The sequence below is a fragment of the Cherax quadricarinatus genome, chromosome 10 (assembly GCF_038502225.1).
Source record: "Cherax quadricarinatus isolate ZL_2023a chromosome 10, ASM3850222v1, whole genome shotgun sequence".
NCBI classification, from domain to species: Eukaryota; Metazoa; Arthropoda; class Malacostraca; order Decapoda; family Parastacidae; genus Cherax; species Cherax quadricarinatus.
Window position 1 is genome coordinate 46,241,428 of NC_091301.1, and position 18,553 is coordinate 46,259,980.

General features: G+C 40.9%; 1 protein-coding gene across 1 annotated transcript in view; it reads left to right on the forward strand.

Moving 5' to 3' along the window:
- The window catches only part of Glys (glycogen [starch] synthase), a gene marked incomplete at its 5' end in the record, with an annotated part of 231,668 nt that overhangs the window by 27,804 nt on the left and 185,311 nt on the right, over positions 1-18,553 (forward strand).

Consider the following 18,553-nt stretch of genomic DNA (forward strand, 5'->3'; position numbering starts at 1 on the left):
ATATAAGAATGTTGGTATAACTATACTTTTATACATTCCTCTCTTTACTTCCATGGACAAATTTCTTTGTCTCTGCAGACTCCTCAGTGCACCACTCACTTTTTTCCCTTGCCAATTCTATGATTCACTGTCCACTCCTAAATATCTAAATGCATTGACCTCCTCCTTACTCTCTCCCTCCCTCCAATCTGATATCCAACTTCAGTTACCTAAATTTTCTGTTATCCTCATCACATTACTCGTTCCCATATTCACTTTGAATTTTCTTCTTTTACATACCCTACCAAACTCATCCACCAACCTCTGCAACTTCTCTTTAGAATCTCCCAAAAGCACAGTGTCATCAGCAAAGTGCAACTGTGACAACTCCCACTTTGTGTTAGATTCTTTATCTTTGAACACCACATGTCTTGCCAACACCTGAGCATTCACTTCTGTTTCAACCCCATCTATAAATAAATTGATCAACCATGTGACATCACACATCCTTGTCTAAGGCCTACTTTTACTGGGAAATAATCTCTCTCTCTCTCCTACATACTCTAACCTGAGCCTCGCTATCCTCGTAAAAACTTTTCACCACTTTCCATAACCTACCTCCTATTCCATACATTTGCAGTAACTGCCACATTACCTCTCTATCCACTGTCATATGCCTTTTCCAAATCTATAAATGCCACAAAAACCTCTTTATTCTTATTTAAATACTGTTCCACTATATGTTTCACTCTAAACACTTGGCCTACACACCCCCTACTCTTCCTAAAGCCTCCTTGTATATCTGCTATCCTACTCTCCGTCTTACTCTTAATTCTTTCAATAATAACCCTACCATACACTTTTCCAGCTATAATCAACAGGCTTGTTCCCCTGTAATTAAAATTTACCCAGTGGGTTTTGGTCACAATGTTAAAAGTCTATTATATCGAGGGTTTACTGTATATTATATTCTTTTTTATATGCCTGTCTTTGTAAAGATGATCTTCACACTGCTTCAGCACTATTGAGCTTCTCTGAAGACAACTGAAATTCACAAAAATATGATTGAAACTTGTTTAATAGGAGTAATGTGGAAATTCATTCTATAACAATATCAACATGACAGGATTGTTACCAGTAGCACTTAAGTCACATTGCTTTTTGAGTTGTTGAAGTGCTTGCTCATCTTGACATTCATGATACAATGGACCCTTGGGTAACGATGCCATCGGATAGTGATAAAATCAGATACCGATGTGTTTTTGCATAAAAATATTGGCTCTGCCAATGATGAAAAATTCAGTTGAAGACATTTGTCCCAAGTGCGTCTGCAGAGCCTGCGCCGCCCACAGCCACCCAGCCACTAGGTACAGGCAGTGTGCCATTGTTTACAAACCAAGGCAGACGGTTCCATGCATACATGCGATACATTTTGTATTATTCTATTGTTTTTAGTGCTTGTAACTGCTAAATAAGCCACCATGGGCCCAAAGAAAGCTTCTAGTGCCAACCCTGTGGTAAAAAGGGTGAGAAATACTCTTGAATTGAAGAAAGAAATAATCGCAAAGTACGAAAGTGGAGTGCGTGCCTCCGAGCTGGCCTGGTTGCATAACAAACCCCAATCAACCATCACTACTATCTTGGCCAACAGAAAGGCAATCAAGGAAGCTGTTGTTGCAAAAGGTGCAAGTATGCTTACAAAACAGAGATTGCAAATACTCAAAGATGGGGAGAGATTGTTGTTGGTGTGGATCAATGAGAAACAATTATCAGGAGATAGTGTTTCACAGTCAATCTGTGTGAAAAGGCAAGGCAGTTACATGCAGATCTCATTAAGAAAATGCCTGGAACTAGTGCTGATGTTAGTGAATTTAAGGCCAGCAAAGGTTGGTTTGAGAGATTTAAGAATCATAGTAGCATACACAATGGGATAAGGCATGGTGAGGCTACCAGTTCTGACCAAAAAGTGGCTGAAAAATATGTGCAGGACTTTAAAGGGTACATATTGGCTGAAAAATTAAAACTCCAACAGTGTTCAGTTGTGACAAAACAGGCCTGTTTCGGAAGAAAATGCCAAACAGGACCTACATTACTCAGGAGGAAAAGGCTACCTAAAGTACTTATGGAAGGGAATTTCCCTTACAAACAATAATACACCTCCATCATCTCCCCTCCTCCCTTCTCATCACTCATCAATAAATCTTTAATAAAGGTAAGTGCCATTTATTCTTCATGTATTTATTCTTCATGTCTCATTGCTTTCTGTGTAGGAAAATGTATATTTCCTGTAAATAAATTTTTTTTTTAATACTTTTGGGTGTCTGGAACGGATTAATTGGATTTCCATTATTTCTTGTGGGGAAAATTAAATCGGATAACGGTAAAATCGGTTAAGGACAAGCTCTCTGGAATGGATTAAAATCGTTATCTGAGGGTCCACTGTATAGTTCGTACTCATGTACACACACATGAGTATGTTTCTCTTCCATTACTTTGTGCCTCCTCCTCTTTATTTAATTATAGTGTATTGTTATACAAATTCTTTGCAGTATATTTTAGAAGTTGCTTTGCATGCCGACACTAATATTAGGTACTGAAATACAGCCTCTTCTCACTTAGCGATGTACTCGTTTATACTGACACCTCGGACTTACGGCAAGCTCTATGACCAGAATGCATGCTTATCCCTTAAACTGTCCAAATGTAAATATATGTTTGCACGTGTAGCACTCTGAATGTAGATCTACGTTTTATTTTTCATTCCTTCAATTTTGGTGCAATAGGCCTGAGTCGCATAGACATGAGAGAATGTGTTTGTGCACTCAGTGTGCGCAGTATTAAAAAAATCTGGGATCACTTAGTACCTTGTGGGAGCACCAGTTCAACTGAGCGCCAGCTAGAGCAAATAGCGTGGCAAATACCAGGGATTCACTGATGCCATGTTGCATTAACACTTCCCTTTTAAGAGGAAAGTAAGTTTGATAAATACAGGAGTGAATGTGGATGGGAGTTGGACCTGACTAACTTGTGCTACTAGGTCTGATGTCATGCTACTTAAAGTCTTTATGGAGGGGGATTTCCCTTCCAAACCCTAACTTCTCGCTCTTTCCTCCTCCCTATCTTCCAGAAGCCAGCATTAGCCTTCAATAAAGGTATGTAATACTTACATAATTGTTAAAAAAAATTATTTTTTTGTGAATATTTTTGTTTGGAACGGATTAATTGTATTTCCATTAATTCTTATGGGAAATATTAATTCGGTTTTCGGCCGTTTCGGTTATTGGCCAACCTTCTGGAACAGATTACGGCTGATAACCGGGATTCCACTGTACAGTACACTACTGTATAAACATTTAATTAATAATATACCAGAAATGTTGTAAATGATGCCAAGGTGATATTAAAATAATACCAAACATAGTTGACAGAAACTAACTACCATTATAGCATGCTCCTCACTTAACGATGAATTCATTTACCAACGTGGTCTCAGGAACAGAACCCTATCATTGAGGAGAGGCTGTAGTACTCAAATAGTCACAAACACACTGACAGGTGAACATTTTCACCTGCCTTTGTCACATACTATTGTCTAGAAATATATGCAAAGTATTTGTAGGTCCCAGTAATATTTTAGACATGCTGGAGCTTATATGAAACTCCTTGAAGCATTGTGTAAGATGAGTGTCACTCCACTGCTGACAGTGCAGCAGTGGAGTGACATTTGATGATCGTGCACTGCCTTAGCTTTATTTGTTTTTACTGTTACACATAAACGTGTCTGTCTGTCTCTCTCTCTGAGCCAGAGCCAGCCAGCCAGCCATGAACCAGCAGGTATTACACACAATGCAGAGTCACCTCATCTGATTCTAGAACAAATGAAAATGTGTATTACTAGCTAGTCATGCTTATTATGCCTTATATCTACAAGCACTTTCTTTTTTTTTTTGGGGGGGGTATTACAACCCAGGATTCCAAATGGCCTGTTATCCCGGGTGTAATGGGAGCAAAATAAACACAGCAGAAAAAGTTTAGACTTATATTATCCTTCACCAATTTAGAACAGCAATATGTACACTATGTACAGTGATAAGTATAGTGCACTCCACGGTAAGCAAGGCAGAAATAGAAGCCACAAGATAGCAGACCGTGCTTCAACCAGCTCTAGATGGGAATGACAAGGGCAGACAGGAGAGTGGTACCCACATAACCTCTGCGATTGCCAAAACCATCTTCTTATTGGCTAGAACCTGGTTACTAGTTGAACGACGGGGCCCCATCATCAACTCTTAGCAACCTGGTTCGCTGGTTGGGGGAGATAGCCTGTAAATGAGGGTGTGTACATGCGCCGAATAAAGGTTACGTACTCTTTGCATGCCACACCCCCACCCCGAGAAGGCTCAGGATTAGGCTGCCACCTCCCAGTGGTAACCGTGCCGCCATGGCACAAAATAATGGGACCGCCTTTCCTCTCCACCATCCAACTCTTAGATAGAGCTCAGCTTTTCTAGTGACAAAAAGCCAAACCCTAAACTCAAAGTGAGACAGCAGTCAGTCAGGCTAGCATAGGTCCAAGATACAGGCGGACGGTAGCCCGCATCCCCTCACTAAAAAAAACCCCCACACCAGGGGATAAAAAAAAAAAGAGCGTGAAAAGGGGTTACCACAAATATAACATCCTAATCTAAATAAATAAAAATATTAGACTCTAGATAATGAGTCCGCCAACACATTTTCTTTGCCGGCAATATATTTAATTCTAAGTGAGTACGGTTGCAGTCTTAGCGTCCAGCGCATGAGCCTTGTGTTGTGGTTCTTCATGGCTTGGAGATATACTAGAGGATTGTGATCACTGTAGACTGTGACCACCTGCGATGTCTGGCCCACATAAACATTAAAATGCTCCTAAGCCAGTACCAGCGCGAGGGCTTCTTTTTCAATGGTAGAGTAAGCCCTCTGATGTGGCTGGAACTTGGCTGAAAAGTATGCTATAGGCTGCAACTCCTCATTCTCGATTTGTAATAGTACTGCCCCAACCCCAGACTCACAAGCATCAACCTGTAATGAAAAAGGTTTGGAGAAGTCATGAGACAAGAGAATGGGTGCAGTACACAATATTCTTTTTGCTTTATTAAAAGCAGTGTTACAGTTTGAGGTCCAATTAAAGGGTCCAATTAAAGCTTCACCCTAAGCTCAACCGTTTCTCTAAGTCCAGCTCCAGCTCTCGGACAGGCTACCCATATTACAACCCAGGATTCCAAATGGCCTGTTATCCCAGGTGTAATGGGAGCAAAATAAACACAGCAGAAAAAGTTTAGACTTGTATTATCCTTCACCAATTTAGAACAGCAATATGTACACTATGTACAGTGATAAGTATAGTGCACTCCACGGTAAGCAAGGCAGAAATAGAAGCCACAAGATAGCAGACCTGCTTCAACCAGCTCTAGATGGGAATGACAAGGGCAGACAGGAGAGTGGTACCCACATAACCTCTGCGATTGCCAAAACCATCTTCTTATTAGCTAGAACCTGGTCACTAGTTGAACGACGGGGCCCCATCATCAACTCTTAGCAACCTAGTTCGCTGGTTGGGGGAGATAGCCTGTAAACGAGGGTGTGTACATGCGCCGAATAAAGGTTATGTACTCTTTGCATGCCACAAGGGGTTATCCTAGGTAATTTACACTATGACTAATAACTGTATTTATGTGTTTTGACAGAGGTAGACAGAGACAGAGATATAGAGACAGATAAAGAGATACAGATGTAGACAGGAGAGATATAGACAGGAGAGACAGACAGATAGAGACAGATGGAGACAGATAGACAGAGAGATAGAGAAAGAAAAAGACACAGAGACAGAGATACAGAGAGATGGAAATAGAGACAGCCAGGGTCAGCCAGCCAGCCTATTGAACATGTATAACACGTGTTGCAGAATTGTTTCTCTTAAGGCATAGGTTATAAGACATTCTGGCAGATGACACAAACAGTGGTATCAGAATTGATAGGATGTTGCACATGGGTTATTATCAAGGTTTTTGATATTTCCTGGACCACTTGTGGCCACATCCATCAAAGTCACTAAACTCATGGTCAGCATCACTTTCCTTTTAAAAGGATAGTGTTAATATATGACATGACATCAGTGAATTCCTGGTGTTTGCCACACTGTTTGCTCTAGCTGGTGCTCAATTGAACTGGTGCTCCCACAAGATACTAAGTGGTCTCAGATTCTTTTAATACTGGCCACACAGAGTATTAAGACCCATCCTGTACTGACAATACATCTCAAGCCAATCGTGCCATATTTGGTGGCAGGAAAAATAAAATGTTGATCTACGTTTGGAGCGCTAGCAACGTAGATCTATGTTTGGACAGTTAACCCTTTGGGGGTCGACAGGTCCTCTCAGAAACTTGTTCTCAGGGTTGGCCAAATTTCAAAAAAAAAAAAAAAAAAAAAAATTCTTATGAAAAGATAGAGAATCTTTTCCCGATCATAATGACACCAAAAGTATGAAATTTGATGGAAAACTTATGGAATTATGCTCTCACAAAGTTAGCGGTCTCGACGATGTTTACGCATCGGCGATTTTGCCCACTTTGAGCCCTATTTTCGGTCAATTCCAGTGCACTAATTTGCTAGAACTCCGTTTTTTCTATCGAATGAGTACAACAAACCATCCATTTACCGATTTCAACTATCCAATAAAGTGGTCAGAATTTAGCAATTTTGCCAATTTCACACAAATTTCAAAAGATGCCAATTTCCAAATAGGGTCCAGGATAAACAAGAAAGACATTCCTGGCACTAAAATAACAAGTTCTCTGTTCGTTAGTCACATCCCCAGGCCTGTCTTATATTTCTTTGGCTTTCCACTTTGAATTTTTTTTCTTACAAAAAAAAATAAGATTTACTGTTATGCAGACTACTGCATTAGTGTAGAAATGGTATAAATAATATCAGCACAGTTGTGAAAGAATATTAGACTCACCAGTTGATGTGTATTGGATGCTTGGCATGATTTGTTTACTATTGAACTTTGGTAAAAATTGAACATTTCTGCTACTTTGAGCTCAATTTCAAGGTACTTCTCATTGTAAAACCAATCAAAATCATCTCAATTTCTGTAATATGTCTTCCATTCTATAAATTGAGACCAAGAAAACTAGAATACAACAATAAATACCATACGAAAATACAGTACAAAGTCGCTGTTTTAATCCAAAAACACTGTCAAAGTTTTTTTTTCTCATTATGCACTGTGTGCTGCAGGATTTTTTTTATACTGCACACACTGACCAGATAGACCCATTCTTTCATATGTAGGCCTTCCAGCTTTCTCTCACTAGATTTGAGGGCGCTAGAATTTAGGCGTACTAGTACGTCAAAAACCCTGGGTCGTAAGACGTACTAGTACGTCCGAAACCCCCAAAGGGTTAAGGGTTTAAATATGGGAGTTGAGACACTGTTTCTGAAAGTTCGAGAGAGAACTAGGGTGTGACAGTACTATTGAATGCTGTGTGACAGTACTATTGAATATTGTGTTTTTAGTACTCTTGAATCTCTTATTTATTTATTACTTTTACTAACACATTGGCCATCTCCCACCAAGGTAGGGTGGCTGGAAAAAGAAAAACTTTCATCATCATTCACTCCATCACTGTCTTGCCAGAGGTGCACTTACACTACAGTTCTAAAACTGCAACATTAACACCCGTCGTGATGAATGGTTTGAAAAACCGACAAGTTGAAGATTGAGACACTTATGCAGCATATGGGAATCTTTATTCAGGAAACGTTTCGCCACACAGTGGCTTCATCAGTCCAATACAAAGAGGAAGGCGTAAGGAGAGGAGGAGAATGAGGTAATCAGTCCCTCAACCTGGAGTCGATGTGTTCAGTCCATCAATCTTGATTGATGGACTGAACACATCGACTCCAGGTTGAGGGACTGATTACCTCATTCTCCTCCTCTCCTTACGCCTTCCTCTTTGTATTGGACTGATGAAGCCACTGTGTGGCGAAACGTTTCCTGAATAAAGATTCCCATATGCTGCATAAGTGTCTCAATCTTCATTAACACCCGTCCTTCATAGTGCAGGCACTGTACTTCCTATCTCCAGGACTCAACTCCGGCTTGCTATTTACCCAAGTCCCTTCATGAATGTTACCTGGCTTACACTCCAACAGCACATCAAGTAAAAACCATTTGTCTCCATTTGCTCCTGTCTAACACACTCGTGCATGCTTGCTGGAAGCCCCTCACACACACACACAAAACCTCTAAGAACTATAGACCAATAGCTCTAACATCCCACATTATAAAAATACCTGAAAGATTGCTAAGAAGCATGATTGCAAACCACTTGGATTCCCAAAAACTGCACAATTCAGGGTAACATGGGTTCAGAGCCAGTCACTCCTGCCTCTTGCAACTACTGGATCACCATGATATGGTCTTGGATGCACTGGAAGAAAAATAAAATGCAGATGTAATATACACAGACTTTGCAAAAGCGTCTGACAAATGCAATCATGACGTAATAGTACACAAAATACAGTGGACCCCTGGTTTACGATATTATTTCATTCCAGAAGTATGTTCAGGTGCCATTACTGAACGAATTTGTTCCCATAAGGAATATTGTGAATTAGATTAGTCCATTTCAGACCCCCAAACATACTCGTACAAACGCACTTACATAAATACACTTACATAATTAGTCGCACTGGGAGCCGATCATAAACCGGGGGTCCACTGTATGTGCTAAAGGAATAACTGGCAAAGTGGGGAGATGGATCTTCAACTTTCTAACCAATCGAACACAAAGAGTAGTGGCCAACAGAGTTAAATCGGAAGCTGCCATAGTGAAAAGCTCTGTTCCACAAGGCACAGTACTCGCCCCCATCCTGTTCCTCATCCTCATATCAGACATAAACAGAGATGTAATCCACAGCACCATGTTATCCTTTGCAGACGATACTAAGATCTGCATGAGACTGTCATCTGTTGAGGACACATTTAACCTCCAAGAAGATATAAACCAAGTTTTCCAATGGGCAATGGAAAACAATATGATATTCAATGAAGACAGATACCAACTACTCTGTTATGGGAAACTGGAGGGGATAATAACTAGAACTGAGTATACAGTAGACCGTCGTTTAACACGGTACAGTGGACCCCCGCATAACGATCACCTCCGAATGCGACTAATTATGTAAGTGTATTTATGTAAGTGCATTTGTACGTGTATGTTTGGGGGTCTGAAATGGACTAATCTACTTCACAATATTCCTTATGGGAACAAATTCGGTCAGTACTGGCACCTGAACATACTTCTGGAGTGAAAAAATATCGTTAACCGGGGGTCCACTGTAGTTACATTCCTGAAAATGCCATGTTAGTCAAAACCGTGTTAGACAAGCTGAAGAACTTATGGGAAAAATAGTGCTATGTTCTGAGCCCCAAAAAGCCAAACTATTTTTTTTTTAGAGCTCCAGATCTTACAAAATAATAGTGAATATGTAATTGTAGTGCATTGTCGTGATTTATTACTGCTTAAGACTACAGATGCAATAGAAATAATAGTATTTCTTACTTTAAATTTTGGGTAATGGTGTTTGTAGATTCAATTCAATTCAAGTTTATTCTCTATAAGGGTTACAATGTGGGGTTTACAGGTTTTGGGTATTTGGGTATTGTGTGGTTTACATGTTATAAAATACTAATTACATTGGGGGCCACTACGGCACCTAGCATGGCTAGGCATTTTGAGCAGACTTAGATTAATTCTTAACATTAAATCTAACTGTAGTTTTGAAAGTGATGAATATGTCTGCAGTTCTAGAGTTTTCAGGTAGGGTGTTCCAGATTTTAGGTCCTTTGAAATACATTGAATTTTTGTAAAGGTTTAGTCGAACACGGGGAATGTCATAGAGATGTTTGTGTCTGGTGTTATGCCTGTGGATCCTGTCACAACTATCAAGAGAGCGTTTTAGGTCAAGGTTAATATTGGAATTTAAGGTCCTGTAGATATAGATTGCACAATAGTAAGTGTGGATGTTCTGAACAGGGAGTAAGTTTAGATCTATGAAGCGTGGGGGGGGGGGTGTTGCCGGGGATGGGATTTAGTGATTATTCTTACTGCGGCTTTTTGTTGGGTTATTATTGGCTTTAGGTGTGTTGCTGCAGTTGAACCCCAAGCACAGATAGCATAGGTGAGGTATGGATATATAAGTGAATGGTATAGTGTGAGAAGGGCAGTTTGCAGCACGTAGTATCGTATCTTGGAGAGGATCCCCAGCGTTTTGGATACCTTTTTTGTTATGTGTTGGATACTGGTGCTGAAATTTAGGTTGTTGTCTAGGTATAGGCCAAGGAATTTGCCCTCATTATGTCTGGCAATTAGAGTGTTGTCAATCTTAATGTTAAGTTGCGCAACTCCTGCTCTGCTACCAAACATAATATAGTAGGTTTTGCCAGTGTTAAGTGTAAGTTTATTGGCTGTCATCCAAGTCGATATTTTGAGCAGCTCATCGTTAACAATGGTGTTGAGGGTGGCAAGCTTAGGGTGGGAGATGACGTAAGTTGTGTTGTCAGCAAAGAGAATGGGTTTCAGGTGTTGGGATATGTTTGGAAGATCATTGATGTAAATGAGGAAGAGCAGAGGTCCAAGGACACTTCCCTGCGGAACTCCAGTATCAAGTGGCCGTATTGATGAGGCTGTGTCTTTAACCCTTTGACTGTTTCAGGCCCCTCTCTGAAACTGTCATTCTATGTCGCCAAATATTCAAAAAAAAAAAAAAATTATTTTTTCTTATGAAAATGTTAAGATTATTTTTCTGAGTGTTTTAGTCCAAAAAAAAATTTTTGCCATCGGTACTTACCGAGATATAGAGCTGTGAAGTTTGCAGAAAATGAGCCGCGTATGGCAACAGCGGCGACTGCCGCTCACCCGGTAAACTTTAGTTTACTTGTAATTGAAGGTTTTGTGTTTTTTTCACTATTTTATTTTTTCACATAACTTATGTGGCCTATGAGACCAAAGTAAGGTGCAATGTTCATATATACACTCGTTGTATACAACACAATAAGCACACAAACATAATTATCAATATATTGTTTACAAAACTTGTTTACAAAAACAAACAAACAATCCTCCTCCTCCTCCTTCTCCTCCTCCTTCTCCTCCTCCTTCTCCTCCTCCTTCTCCTCCTCCTCCTCCTTCTCCTCCTCCTTCTCCTCCTCCTTCTCCTCCTCCTTCTCCTCCTCCTCCTCCTTCTCCTCCTCCTTCTCCTCCTCCTTCTCCTCCTCCTCCTCCTCCTCCTCCTCCTCCTCCTCCTCCTCCTCCTCCTCCTCCTCCTCCTTCTCTTCCTTCTCCTTCTCCTCCTTCTCCTTCTCCTTCTCCTCCTCCTTCTCCTCCTTCTCCTCCTCCTTCTCCTCCTCCTCCTTCTCCTCCTCCTTGTCTTGTGTGCGAGTGTGTGGCTTATAATTGTTTTGAGTCAGAAGTCGGCAGCTGTCAAAGTGACATATTGTCTCATTACTCACTCCCCCTCCTGCCTGTCAAAACAATGGGGTCGGATGCTGCTTCCCCTCCTCCATTCTATCTAATTATCTTTCTCCCTCATTCTATATCTTTCAATCTGTCTCTCTTTCTATCTGTCTGCCTATCTCTGTCTCACAGGTACACATAAATACAAGTATACATAGTGTAAATTACCTAGGATAACCCAAGAAATCCAGACAAAGTGCTATACTCTGCTTGAAGATGTGAGTAAACGTGATGACACAGTCTTGTGGCTCTCTCTGAGACAGAGAGCTAGATGGACAGACAGGGAGCTTGACAGACAGACAAATAGACAGACAGAAATGTTTGTGTACCAGCAAAAACAAAGGGAGGGCGATGGTCATGTAATATTTCTTAGCTCTACCCTCGTTTATGCTCATCAAAGTCAGCTCTTATCAGATGTTATCTCCCCTTATCTTGTCACTGTCATGGGGTGGACTTTTTTTTTTCTTGCTTCAAGGGAACAATATTATTACATCTTCTTCTTCTTCCTCCTCCTCCTCCTCCTCTTCTCCTCCTCCTCCTCCTCCTCCTCCTCCTCCTCCTCCTCTTCTCCTCCTCCTCCTCCTCCTCCTCCTCCTCCTCCTCCTCCTCCTCCTCTTCCTCCCCTCCTCCTCCTCTTCCTCCCCTCCTCCCCCTCCTCCTCCTCCATTGCTTTTGGTCTCAAACTCCTCCAAATCATGAAATTGATCTTCACTGACACTTCCATCTGTGTTAGAGCATCACTTGGGAAGAGAAGAGTCCCAGATTTGCTGAGAATCACATATTTCTTACCGCTAGACATGCTGAAAATGGACAACTGAAATGGCATTCCCACAATGCACCACTGGCTCCCCGATTTTTTTGTATGGTGCACACTGACCATGGAGACCCATTCTCTCACATGTGGGCCTACCAGCTTTCTCCTGCTTGATTTGAAGCTGCTAGAATTTATGCGTATAAATACGTCAGAAACATTGGCTCGTAAGACGTATTTATACATCGGAAACAGTCAAAGGGTTAATGGTGACATGCTGATACCTATTAGAAAGGTAGGATTTAAAATATGCAAGCGCATGGCCTCTTATACCATAGTGGTCAAGTTTGTGGAGTAGGATGCCGTGGTCTACTGTGTCAAACGCTTTTCTTAGGTCAATAAAAATTCCTAGCGGATGATTGTAAGGAGTTGGGATATGGATGATGTGGCCCTACTGGGCTGAGGTGGATGGTTGATGGTTCTCAGCAGAAGTGAATGGTAGAAGTTCTGGTACTGAAGTTGATGGTTGTATTGGAGTGTGCATAAATTCTGTAATGGATCTCTGGGCTATTTTACCCTGCAGTACAATACAGCTGATGGTAAGGCATCATCAGCTGGTCTAGACCCCATTTCAAAGCAATGCTTCTAAATTTGTTATTGTATATTTTTTTTTTATTATCACACTGGCCGATTCCCACCAAGGCAGGGTGGCCAGAAAAAGATAAACTTTCACCATCATTCACTCTATCACTGTCTTGCCAGAAGGGTGCTTTACACTACAGTTTTTAAACTGCAACATTAACACCCCTCCTTCAGAGTGCAGGCACTGTACTTCCTATCTCCAGGACTCAAGTCCGGCCTGCCGGTTTCCCTGAACCCCTTCATAAATGTTACTTTGCTCACACTCCAACAGCACGTCAAGTATTAAAAACCATTTGTCTCCATTCACTCCTATCAAACACGCTCACGCATGCCTGCTGGAAGTCCAAGCCCCTCGCACACAAAACCTCCTTTACCCCCTCCCTCCAACCTTTCCTAGGCTGACCCCTACCCCGCCTTCCTTCCACTACAGACTGATACACTCTTGAAGTCACTCTGTTTCGCTCCATTCTCTCTACACGTCCGAACCACCTCAACAACCCTTCCTCACCCCTCTGGACAACAGTTTTGGTAATCCCGCACCTCCTCCTAACTTCCAAACTACGAATTCTCTGCATTATATTCACACCACACATTGCCCTCAGACATGACATCTCCACCGCCTCCAGCCTTCTCCTCGCTGCAACATTCATCACCCATGCTTCACACCCATATAAGAGCGTTGGTAAAACTATACTCTCATACATTCCCCTCTTTGCCTCCAAGGACAAAGTTCTTTGTCTCCACAGACTCCTAAGTGCACCACTCACTCTTTTCCCCTCATCAATTCTATGATTCACCTCATCTTTCATAGACCCTTCCGCTGACACGTCCACTCCCAAATGTCTGAATACATTCACTTCCTCCATACTCTCTCCCTCCAATCTGATATCCAATCTTTCATCACCTAATCTGTTTGTTATCCTCATAACCTTACTCTTTCCTGTATTCACTTTTAATTTTCTTCTTTTGCACACCCTACCAAATTCATCCACCAATCTCTGCAACTTCTCTTCAGAATCTCCCAAGAGCATAGTGTCATCAGCAAAGAGCAACTGTGACAACTCCCACTTTATGTGTGATTTCTTTATCTTTTAACTCCACGCCTCTTGCCAAGACCCTCGCATTTGTATAATTATACGTACTGTTACTATCAATAAATAATATCTACCTATCATATTTATTCCTGAATAATATTAGGTATAACATAAATAATGTAGACGCATGATAAAAATGCACAAATTAATAAAATCTGACATAGAGGTATTGAAGGGTAGGTGGGGCTATGAGAGGTAGAAGGCACCAGCAGTCTCTGTTACTCATGGACCACCATGGCGTGTGGAGGCTCACGGCACTATAAAATATTGTATAATAATACTATTACTTCTAGGTAGTAGGTTGGTAGACAGTAACTGCCCAGGGAGGAAGACAGTAACTGCCCAGGGAGGTACTACCGTCCTGCCAAGTGAGTGTAAAACGGAAACCTGTAATTGTTTTACATGATAGTAGGATTGCTGGTGTCCATTTTTCTGTCTCATAAACATGCAAGGTTTCAGGTATGTCTTGCTACTTCTAGTTACACTTAGGTCACACTACACATACATGTACAAGCATATATATACACACCCATCTGGGTTTTCTTCTATTTTTCTTACTAGTTCTTGTTTATTTCCTCTTACCTCCATGGGGAAGTGGAACAGAATTTTTCCTCTGTAAGCCATGCATGTCGTAAGAGGCGACTAAAATGCCGGGAGCAAGGGGCTAGTAACCCCTTCTTCTGTATATATTACTAAATTTAAAAGGAGAAACTTTCGTTTTCCCTTTTGGGCCACCCCGCCTCGGTGGGATATGGCCGGTTTGTTGAAAGAAGAAGAAACAATACTATTACTATCAACAGGTTACCTACCTATCATATTTATTCCAGAATAATATTAGGTGTAACATAAATAACGTAGAAGCATGATAAAGATGCCTAAATTAATAAAAATCTGACACAGAGAGGTATTGAAGGTTGGAGGGCGGGGAGGAATAAAAAAAAAAATAACCGCAATCATTACGCTGTGTGCTTAACATACACTCTTTTTCAGTAAGTCAACCAAGTCATTAAATCATTCAGTCAAGTCAGTAAGTCATTCAGTCAAGTCAGTAAGTTATTCAGTCAAGTCAGTAAGTTACTCAGTCAAGTCATGTCAGTAAGTCAGTCAAGTCAGTAAGTCATTCAGTCAAGTCAGTAAGTTATTCAGTCAACTCAATAAGTTATTCAGTCAGGTCATGTCAGTAAGTCAGTTAAGTCAGAAAGTCATTCAGTCAAGTCAGAAAGTCATTCAGATGACATTGAAATAAGCATGAAAGTCACTACGGTAGAGGACACTGAAAAAGTACAGGAAGACATAAACAGGGTTTTCCAGTGGGCAATAGAGAACAACATGACGTTCAGTGGTGATAAGTTCCAGCTGCTTAGATATGGAAAGAATGAAGAACTCAAAAGGAGCACTATATACAAAACTTAAGAGGGTCACCAAATAGAACGTAAAGAGCATGTAAAATACCTAGGAATAATTATTTTTGAGGGAGGGGGTAAAGGAGGTTTTGTGGGCGAAGGGTTTGGACTTCCAGCAAGCGTGCGTGAGCGTGTTAGATAGGAGTGAATGGAGACGAATTGTATTTGGGACATGATGAGCTGTTGGAGTGTGTGCAGGGTAATATTTAGTGAAGGGATTCAGGGAAACCGGTTATTTTTATATAGCCAGACTTGAGTCCTGGAAATGGGAAATACAATGCCTACAGTTTAAAGGAGGGGTTTGGGATATTGGCAGTCTGGAAGGATATGTTGTGTATCTTTATACGTATATATTTCTAAACTGTTGTATTCTGAGCACCTCTGCAAAAACAGTGATTATGTGTGAGTGAGGTGAAAGTGTTGAATGATGATGAAAGTATTTTCTTTTTGGGGATTTTCTTTCTTTTTTGGGTCACCCTGCCTCGGTGGGAGACGGCCGACTTGTTGAAAAAAAAAAAAACAAGACAGAGATCATGACAGCCAGGAGATGACGGGGTGGGTATTAAGAACTTTCAAAACAAGGCAAATAATGCCGATGGTGACACTCTTCAAATCGCTAGTGCTCCCTCACTTAGAATATTGCTCAGTGCTGATGGCCCCATTCAGGGCAGGAGAGAGATCTGAGCTGGAACAAACACAGAGATCGTTTACGACTCACATTGAGCCTGTAAAGCACCTAAACTACTGGGAACGCCTGCAAGGCTTGAACATGTATTCATTGGAGCGGAGGAGAGAGAGGTACATGATAATATATACATGTACCTGGAAGGTACTCGAGGGCCTGCTCCCAAATCTGCACACTGCCATAACAACATACTGGAGTGAGAGATATGGGAGGAAGTGTAAAATAAACCCAGTGAGGAGCAGGGGTGCAGTGGGGACAATAAGGGAACACTATCAACATCCGGGGTCCCAGACTATTCAACATCTTACCAGAAGATATCAGAAACATGGCTGGAAACAGTGTAGAAGCCTTCAAGAGGAAACTGGACAATTATCTTCACCAGGTGCCAGATCAACCAGGCTGTGATGGATGTGTGGGGCAGCGGGCCTCCAGCAGCAACAGCCTGGTTGACCAGGCAAGCACCAGGTGAGCCAGGCTCAGAGAGTAGGTAAACTCTGGAAACTCTTCAAAGGTATATCAAAGGTATATTCAGTAAGTTAGTCAGGTCAATAAGTTATTCAGTTAAGTCAGTGTGTTATTCGCCTCGTTCTATTTAATTGTACGAACTAACACTTCACTATGGCCATAGGCCCTTACTATATCCACCACATGTGAGCCACTCTTAATCCTTTCAGGGCTTCTGATGTACTAGTACATCTTAGGCATCAGGGTTATTGACGTATTAGTACGTGTAACTTCTAGCGCCTCCATCTCTAGCGAGAGAAAGCTGGTAGGCCTACATATGAAAGAATGGGTCTATGTGGTCAGTGTGCGCAGTATAAAAAAAATCCTGCAGCACACAGTGCGTAATGAGAAAAAAAAAAACTCTGACCTTATTTTTGGTTTAAAACAGCGACTTTGCACTGTATTTTCGTATAGTATTTATGGTTGTACGTATTCTAGTTTTCCTGGTCTCATTTTATAGAATGGCAGACATATTACAGAAATTGAGATGATTTTGATTGGTTTCACAATGAAAAGTATCTTGAAATTGAGCTCAAAATAGCAGAAATGTTCGATTTTTGCCAAAGTTCAAAAGTAAACAAATCATGTCATACGTCCAATACATGCCAACTGGTGAGTCTAATATTCTTTCTCAAGTGCTCTGATATTATTTATACCATTTCTACACTAATGCATTAGTCTGCATAACAGTAAATCTTCTATTTTTTGTGAGAATAAAAATTCAAAGTGGAAAGCAAAAGAAATGTAAGAGGGGCCTGGGGATGTGACTGATGAACCGAGGAAATGTGATTTTAGTGCCAGGAATGTCTGTCTTGTTAATTCTGGACCCTATTTGGAAATTGGCATCTTGAAATTTGTGTGAAATTGGCAAAATTGTCAATTTCTGACCACTTTATTGGATAGTTGAAATCAGTAAATGGGTGGTTTCTTGTACTGATTAGATAGAAAAAATAGAGTTGTAGCAAAATAGTTATGATATTTGTCAACTAGTATACTGGAATTGGCCGAAAATAGGGCTCAAAGTGGGCAAAATCACCAATGCGTAAACATCGTTGAGACCGCTAACTTTGCGAGAGCTTAATTCCATAAGTTTTCCATCAGATTTCATACTTTTGGTGTCATGATCGGAGAAAGATTCTCTATCATTTTGTAAGAAAAAATAATTTTTTTTTTTTTTTTTGAAAAATTTTCGACCCTGAGATATCTAATATCTCGATTTTCTTCGTAATTCCTAGACTTGAACGCTTAAACCTTTTCTTGTCACTGGCGGGAACACTTGTATACTTACTGGGTGCCATTATTGCTTGGCAGATTTAACAAATGGCAATGAAATTTAGGAAATATACATATAAATAATCACAGCGAGCTTATCGAGTATCGTCTTTGACTCACTGGTAAGATAAGATAAGATATTTTCTTTGGACTTTTAACCACGGAGGGTTAGCCACCCAGGATAACCCAAGTCAGTGCGTCATCGAGGACTGTCTAACTTATTTCCATTGGGGTCCTCAATCTTGTCTCCCAGGATGCGACCCACACCAGTCGACTAATGCCCAGGTACCTATTTGCTGCTAGGTGAACATGACAACAGGTGTAAGGAAACACGTCGAAATGTTTCCACCCCGCTGGGAATTGAACCCGGCCCCTCCGTATGTGAAGCAAGAGGTTTACCCACAGACCATCCCGCCCAGCTGGTGACCGCGCGCTCAAAATTTTTTCCCCTCCCGCAATGTGTTAAACTAATTTTATGAAGTGTTAAAAATATGCCGCAATTCTGCTACAGCAATCGTGCTATAACCAAAACATGCAAGACAAAACCGTGTTAAATGATGGTCTACTGTACTACAAACTCTGATCATACAATTGAGTGGAAAAATAATGTCAGGAACCTGGGAATGGTAATGTCTGAAGATCTCACTTTCAAGGATCACAA